The following is an 8,034-nucleotide window of genomic DNA, read 5'->3' on the forward strand; positions in this document are numbered from 1 at the left end:
ACTTGGTGCTGTTGATTGTCCAGGACAGGGGCTGTACTGAAGCAGCAGGAAGGACTTTGTTACCTTCTCTCAAGGATTGCTCTTCTCTGAACCCATCCCTATATCTTTCTTTGGAGTTTTCCTTTGTTTTTCCTTGTGTGAAAAGCTGTCACTATTGCATGATGTTTGGGAAAGATTAAACTAGTTCTTCTTTGCCTCTTTCCATGTCTCAAATTAAGATCCATGCTCCTAAATTGGATTAATAATAGAGTAGCTTCAATGTGCCCTGAAGTTAACTGCTGTGTTTGTTTGACCTAATGTAGGCCATGCAAGGTTGGTTCCTGTCCCTGCCTCCCTGTGTTCCTGCACGCAGATGTGTAGGAGGGAAGGTAGGACAATCCATGAGGAAGCTGAGAGTGGCACTTTTTCCACTAATATCCTGTGTTATCCTTCCTTTTATACATTTCTAAAGAATGAGTTGCTAAGCTTACATGATAACGTGCAATCAGCCTTTAGTGCACTCCTCCACAGTCTTATGGGATTGGTTTTATCATTGCTATTATTCAGCATGAAGGTAAACCCACTCTAAGAACTGATAAGAAACAGTGATATTATTAGCAATCTAGTGCTCATATCTGACTTGTTGCACAATAGGGGTGTGGGTTTTTTTCTCTGCCGCTGCTAAGGACTTGGCCAAGCTTGGTCCCGGCTTTAGTTCAGTGTCCACTGCAGGAAGGGTTAATAAAAGGAAATGTCATACTACATATGACAGAATTATTTCTTGTACCTTGTTTAAAACACCTGGAGAATTTTGTGTGTTTAGTGATTGCTCCCTATAGAATCTTTTACAGCCATCAGAGCTACCTTGATGATTTGCCAAGGACAGAAACACTAATTGTGTCCAGGATATTGACAGATAGGACATGCTGGAACTTGGAGTTCATTTCTGAAATACCAAGTTGTTGGAACTTAGCATTGGTCTGTTCTTAACCATTTTGCCTAAGAATGGTAGTTGGTAAACAAGGCAGAATTGGAAAAATGTTTATGGCCACTGGAAGCACCTCTGTGCAGGGGATTGTTCCCAGTCCTGGAGATCTGGACTGATTATTGCAATCCAAGCCTCTTGACAGGGCTTTAGTAAAATGGCAAGGATTTTATTTCCATGTGAATGATTCCCTCTCTATGTCAGCTACTTTAAATTCCTGCAGCTGAGTCTGTTCTCTGAGATATAATATACTGTGTCACAAGTTTACGTAATTAAAATAAGCCTGTGCAGATAGATCTATAGATGTACAATTCCATTGCGTTCTTAATGTGGTGGCAGAAAGCTTATTTTGCCTCTAACTGCATATTTATTCAAAGATCTGTTTGTGATGATTTTGAAGTGTTGAATTGCTGATTAGTTGTTACTTTGAAAATATAATATTTGGAGATCAATTGATTGCTGTGACCTTTTTGTTTTCTCAATTCTTACAAGGTCACAAGGAAATAAAGACAGTATTACCTGCCCAAACAAGATGAACATTCTTGTTGATTTCAAATGAAGTCAACATGAATAAGGTCTGTTCTTAAGAGCAGAGATTTGTGAAACTTTGTTCTAATTGACTATGATGACATAGTAATGAACAGGCCCTAGAATTCAATCAAATGCTGTATGGAATTTAATGTAGATATTCACCGTATGTTATCATCTGCCTTCCTGCAACTGGCATCAAGCCAAAATTAAAAACATTAATCTGACTAAATCAGTGCATCGTGTCTTGTGGCTGCTTGCCCGTTTATCCTCTGCAGTGTGATTGTGTACCCCTGTGTGACCCAGGACAAGTCTGTCTTGTTCAGGGATGTGGTAATGCATGGGTGGTATTAAGGATGGTGAAATCACAGCCTCACTTGTTCCCTGGGTTGTGCTGTCTTGTGTAAATACTGAGTAGGCTTAAATTTTCCTTTTGCCCAATATTGCAGACATAAGAAACAAGCTTAATTTAAACTGGAAGAAACATCTTCAAAGTAGCAGCATGTCTGAGCTCAAGGATATTAACCAAAGCGTAAAGGGTTTACCAAAGCGTAAAGGATTTCAAGGACAAATTGTACAAAGGCTGTTAAATGTTTTGGGGAGTTTAGAACCATTTTTACAAGTGCTGATAAAAGTGATAAAAAGTGCAGTTTGCTGACACTTTGATACGATCTGAGAAGTCATACTGTTTTAGATACAATAGATGAGTGAGATTTCATATATCTACAAATGCCAATAGTAGCATTGTAGTGAGACCTATCCAATGACAATGTGAGACTAAAAGACACTGTGTTTCAGTTTTAGACTGGCAGTAACCTACATGGCTTTCAGTGCTTGTATTAGGCTGAAATTGTGTTTGGTTGTTGCTTATCCATTTAGAAATAAGTTCATTCTGCAAGTGAAATTTGTGTGAAGTAAAGGACAGGGAAAGAATACTTCTGGCAGACAGGGTATCTCCCAGTTCAAGCTGCTGTTTGATAGAATTATATAAGGTTGGCACAAGCAACTATTGGCATAACTTTTCTCTGAAATCAGAAAACTAGCTACCATTTTCCTTGAGCTCTGAAATGAGTATTCATGCTTTCTAAGATTTGCACTTTCAGTAGTATGAAATAAGCTAGAAAAAAAATCTCTACTAAATATTTTTTAGGCAAAGAATGCGATTGACCACAAACCCATAATTTTTAATATTAAAGGTCAAGGAGGAGGTTCTGCGTTCATCGAAGTCACAGAGACAGAGGGTTACATGTAATAAGGTTTCTATAAACCATGATGGCAAAAGACTGACAATGTAAATATGTTTATTCAGGATTGTGTAATTTAATTCGCTGATCAAACCAAGGTAGTAATTGACTTGGAATACTGGCTGAGGTCTAGTGATAACTATTAGTCTGAGCATCAATATCAGATCAATCCCACTGCAGTCAGGGAATCGTAATATAATTTATTGCTTTGCTTTGGTTTTTTTTCCCATTAAGTAGGGATTTGCTTTTTCAAATTTCAGTCTAGTGCCTATGAAATGGCCTTATGCTTCCTCCGCTTCTTATTTTTCCATGAAGCTTAACTGCTGTTTATGAGGCTGCAGTCTCAGGAGTGCCTGTTGCTGTTGGACTGAGAACATCACTGGTTACTTCACCAAGCTCATGGGCATGTTCCTGAGTCATTTTTATTTCTTCCAAAGGTAGACCTAAACTGCACTCTCTGGAGGCTGGCTGCAGGCTCAAAAGACGTATCTCAGCTAGTTTTAAATGGATTAGATGAGTATTGGGACTCAGGTGGTACAATGTACTGCAGCAGCATGATGTTTGTTAGTTGACTTCTAAAGTATTTATTCAGCTTCCCTAGTGGATTTTGCAGCCTCGCTCAGGTATGTCAGCACCATCTGCAGTCACAGCAAAACCAGCAGTGTAAATATATCACTAACCTGAAAATCTCTCCTGCAGCCACTAACATCAGGTAGACAATGGGGTAAAAATTCAAATATAAACAACAGGACCTTTACCTCGAGTAACACTGCAAAAAATAAAGAAGTATTCCTAGAGAGAAAAAATGTGTTTTCATCTATTTGGCATGTGGATAACAAAGATTAAAGACTCTCTCAGGAACTGGTACAAAATGGAGATTGGTGGTGGTAAAGTCAGTCACTAATTGCAATAAGAAATTGTTAGAAAGAAAGGAAATGTATTGGGTTGTGGGCCTTTAACATTGCAAAATGAAGAAATTCAGATAAGCTTTACGCATTACCTTTTGGTGAGCAGATAATTTCAGTTAAAAATTTCCATCAACCAACTAAACACTAAGAATTTCATAGTTTTTAGCAAGAGCTTCCAGGACTTTAAATTTTTAATAAGACATTGTATAAGTTCTTGTGCTCAGGAAAAGAAATTCAACTTAAACCAGACACATTAGGGCATTTTAAAGCAGCTGTATAGTAAAATATAGACAGTAATAAAGATTTAAAATGCCTTCATTGATGCTTTGAAGACCTCAGTGCCTCCAGAAACAGAGAATTCTGTTGTCTTAAAACGTTCAAATACACTGATAATAGATTTCAATTGAAAATTACTAAGTTGAAATTATCATCTGGGAACTTAGATGTAATGTAATCTATTTTAATACTTTTCCAAACAGTAAATTGTCAAATATCTATATTTACAACAATTGCTGTGGGTTTGAAAGAGGAGATAATAAGATTCTCATATGTTGTTAAAATAGAGCCTGAATGAAATAGAAATTGCATATACCAAGAGAACATGTGTTATCTGTCAACTTCTCTTTTATTTTAAATCCTCTGTATACACAATTTCTCCCCTGCCATGCAAAAGTGAACACTGTGTTACTATGGACAATGTAATTCTGTTTCTTAGATTTTTCTGCAGCTTTTAATCCACATGCTGTTCCAAATACTAACCCAGCAACATGATACTACTTGAGCAAGATGATGCAATATTAGCCAAATCTTCTGACAGAGCACAGAGAAACTACAGGTAATAAACAGACAAAACACTACTTAGAGAAACCTATAAACTACCCTCCTGAAGCATTTACATGAAACCTGTTGGACATGCAGGGTGACAGTGCAGGCTGCGGTGCCAATGGTTTTAAGATGTATTTGTCATTTTCAGTGGTGTAACCACTACCACTAAAAAGATACCACAAAGCCTTCAAGAAATTATTTCCTCAAACAGAAGCAGCTGCCTGAATCTTAAATGGTGAAGACTCACTTTTGAACTTATAATAAGGAAATTTTTAGAGATGTTATATAGAAGCGCTCCCTTCCTACCTTCTAGTACCAAGCTCTTCACCGTGGTCAATCATTAGACCAATTTTGCTCTTTCAGGAACAGACATCTCTTACTTTCTTGGAGATAATCTTATATCTGCCACATGTTTCTTCTTGGTCTCCAAGTAGATATTCTGGACATACTCAAAACTTCCAAACAAGCAGTGCGACTGTCTATGGGAGCCAATATTTGACGCAGATTAAAATACAAGCCCTTTTGCTCCTGCAGTTATCCCTCCTAATGTCTACCACTGCAGTTCTTACCTGGGCCTGTTAAACAGAATTTACCCACTATCACTTCTAAGCATGCCACAGTACTTGTAAAACTCTGGAATGTGGTGATAGAAGAGAGAACAAGTATGTGATGTTATCTCCTTTACCACTGGTGGTGGGGTAACAGAGTCGACATGCATAACGAAGGGAAGTGGCAAACTTGACAGTCCCTGTAATCAATGTGATAAGCACCTCCATATAATTGCTAGGAAAGCCCTAAAGCTTGGGAAAACATAGCAACAGTATACAGCTTTAATGTGCTTTTTAGTTTTCAGTGCCTGAAAGACACACACCAGACTAAAGACATTTTAAGCCATTTCTGTGGCAAAAAGTCTCGAAAGGAGCCAAGGGTCAGTAAGGGTGGAAAGGACTAACCATCTACCCTCATCTGATCTGTGCAGAAGAGGACCACAGTCCTCAGGAGCACTTTACTGCAAGGCGTTCCCACCGTAAACCTTTCCCAGCACTGCTTTTTTTCTCCTTTCCCCCTTCTCCACAGCACAGGCAAGCAGTGCAGCCAGCCATCCTAAGCAGGCTGTGGCAAAGGCTTCAGCAAATGTTCAGCAAATATTCACAGCTCCAGCCAACAGGAAGGAGTTGCCATACTGAAAGCAGAAGAGAACACCCCTGTGTTCTCCCCTCTGCACTTCACAGTAAGCATTCAGTTCCTTATCTGCTACAGAGCTGACCCACTGGTGGTCCAAGTGTTAGACTCGCCCAGCAGGACAATCTTTTTTGGTAGTGAGTCAGCAGGCCAGTGACATTGAGGATGTTGCTGTATTTGTATCGCTAGGAGAGACGTGCAAACTAGGTCAAGTGTAACAGGATTTATTAGATTAATTAAACACGGTATGTATTGATCTGACCCATGAAATATGAGTGGGCTCAAAAGCTGACCATCTCTATTTAGACTTTATTTTCCTTATTCTAGGAGCTAGAAAATATGTATTCTAAATGAGACAGGAATCTTTGGGGAGGAATATTACCTCTTCATGCAATCATATTCTGTAATAGACTGCATGGATACAATAGATCAGGGTGAACATTTCCAGTGCAAGATCATCCTGCTGCAAACAATACATGCACTAACAGTAAAAATGGAGGTCTCAGAGCTATAAGCATTTGGTGAAATGTTCCTAGGATTAAAAGGTGTAGATACATAGTTATTGCCATCACTCCCCCTTTCATCTATTACATCTACATGTATGTTTGTCTCTCTGCTTAGAACACTGTCTACACCCACATGAATGTGTGCCTGTGTTAACTAACATTCACCACACTCAGTTATTTAAGCTTTCAAATCCCTTCTCAGATTTTAGTGCACATCCACACAGCCAGTATGATGTGTTCTTGCTGAAGGCATCTTCTAGTGGTTGACTTTCCCCACACTCAAGCTCTGAAACCATCCCAAATACGATCTCAAAGCCCAATGTTACAATTTCTTTCCCATTGGTATCCCGCCACTAGTTGGCCCTCAGAGCAAGATGGGTTTGACCACCAAACCAAATGAAACAAAAAGAAAACCCTTACCCAAACATTAATATCTGCAGCCTTGAGTGTAGATGAAAGCAGTGCCTGCCAAACACTGCTCCCTGACTCGATCACTGTACTTCTTTCACCACCCAAAGATCTCACATGATGATACTTCATGTGCTATGTCACACTGGGTACCATCAGTGTGCTTTTACGTTCTTTAGTGGTAACTAGTTTCTTAGTAATAGGCATAGCACTAGACTAGAAATAAAGTGGGAAGCATTAGACATAGAGGTCTCAACCGGTAGCTATTTATATATCAAGCTTCAGGATGGTGTATAGCCCTACTAATAATCAATGTGATTTCTCATGGTAATAAGATCAATGTTTATATAAATCACTGCTCAAATGAGGGCTGTATCTGATTTAGACTGGAAATTAATTAGATGTGGATTTTATATGCCTTTATTTGTGAAATGGAGTGCATATCTATGGGACTATCAGGTAGTGTAAGAATGATCTGCGGGTGAAAAGAAGGTGTGGGTAGGTTTTCTAAACACCAGGGTGTGTTTTTATTTTTATAAGTGTCTGTGTAGACTTTTGCATATCTCATCACCTCACCCCTGCTTTTATCTTCCTTCTCTTGTTCTTTTTATTCTTCCCAATCCTTTAATTTTCCTGCTGCTTTTATCTGCTTTGCTTCCTTCCTTCTATCCTGACAGAACACCACTTCTGCTTTCATCTATCAGACCCTCTCCTCTCTCACTCTGCAGTCGTCTCCCAAACATGTATCTCCAAGCTAACTCGCTTCTTTATAATCCACATTAAGAATCTCACACTCTTATTTATTTTAGCCTTTAATCCTATGTTTTGTGCTATGTTGTCTGTGGGTTCTTTGGGACAAGGAGAACACCTTGCAGTGCAGTACTGTACACAATCTGCAACAAATACATTGGAAAAACTACAATAAAGTGTAAATTGATCTTGCACAATTTTATGTGTTTTAATCTGGTATTAGTCTGTTCTGTTTCATAACATATATCCTGAACTCAGGTAATTCTTTTTAAAACTAATTGTTACTAAAGAAGCTACTCAGATGTTAGCTGGTGAGCGAGGCAGCTCTTTTTAATATCTGGCAAAAATACTGTATTTCTATTCAAAATAATTTTAAGCTTGCTTCTTCCTGAATTAATCTCTTAATGGCATTGTTCACAGAGAAAGAAATGGGCGTGCCCATCATGAACACAGTGTATCAGTCTCACCTATGGGAGCTAATCAGAGACAGTTTATCCAGACTTCTGTATGGCAAGAGTGACACAAAACAAATGGTTGGAAAACTGTAATCTTCTGTTCGTGTGGATTTGGCAGCCTCTGGGCTATAATAATCTTCAGAATGTAATAATAAATTAACATACAGAGTTACTTTGACTTTTTTATCCTTTTTTAATATGCTCAAGTAATTGACAAGTAAAACAACTGGCATATTTTAGCAACATTTCAGATAAGTTATGCCT

General features: G+C 38.5%; 1 long non-coding RNA gene across 1 annotated transcript in view; it reads right to left on the reverse strand.

The window, feature by feature from the left end:
* LOC121090487 overlaps nt 1-8,034 on the reverse strand; it is a 41,065-nt gene that overhangs the window by 13,411 nt on the left and 19,620 nt on the right. The gene's annotated exons all lie outside the window — the stretch shown is intronic.

This window comes from Falco naumanni, chromosome 6, assembly GCF_017639655.2.
Source record: "Falco naumanni isolate bFalNau1 chromosome 6, bFalNau1.pat, whole genome shotgun sequence".
NCBI lineage: Eukaryota > Metazoa > Chordata > Aves > Falconiformes > Falconidae > Falco > Falco naumanni.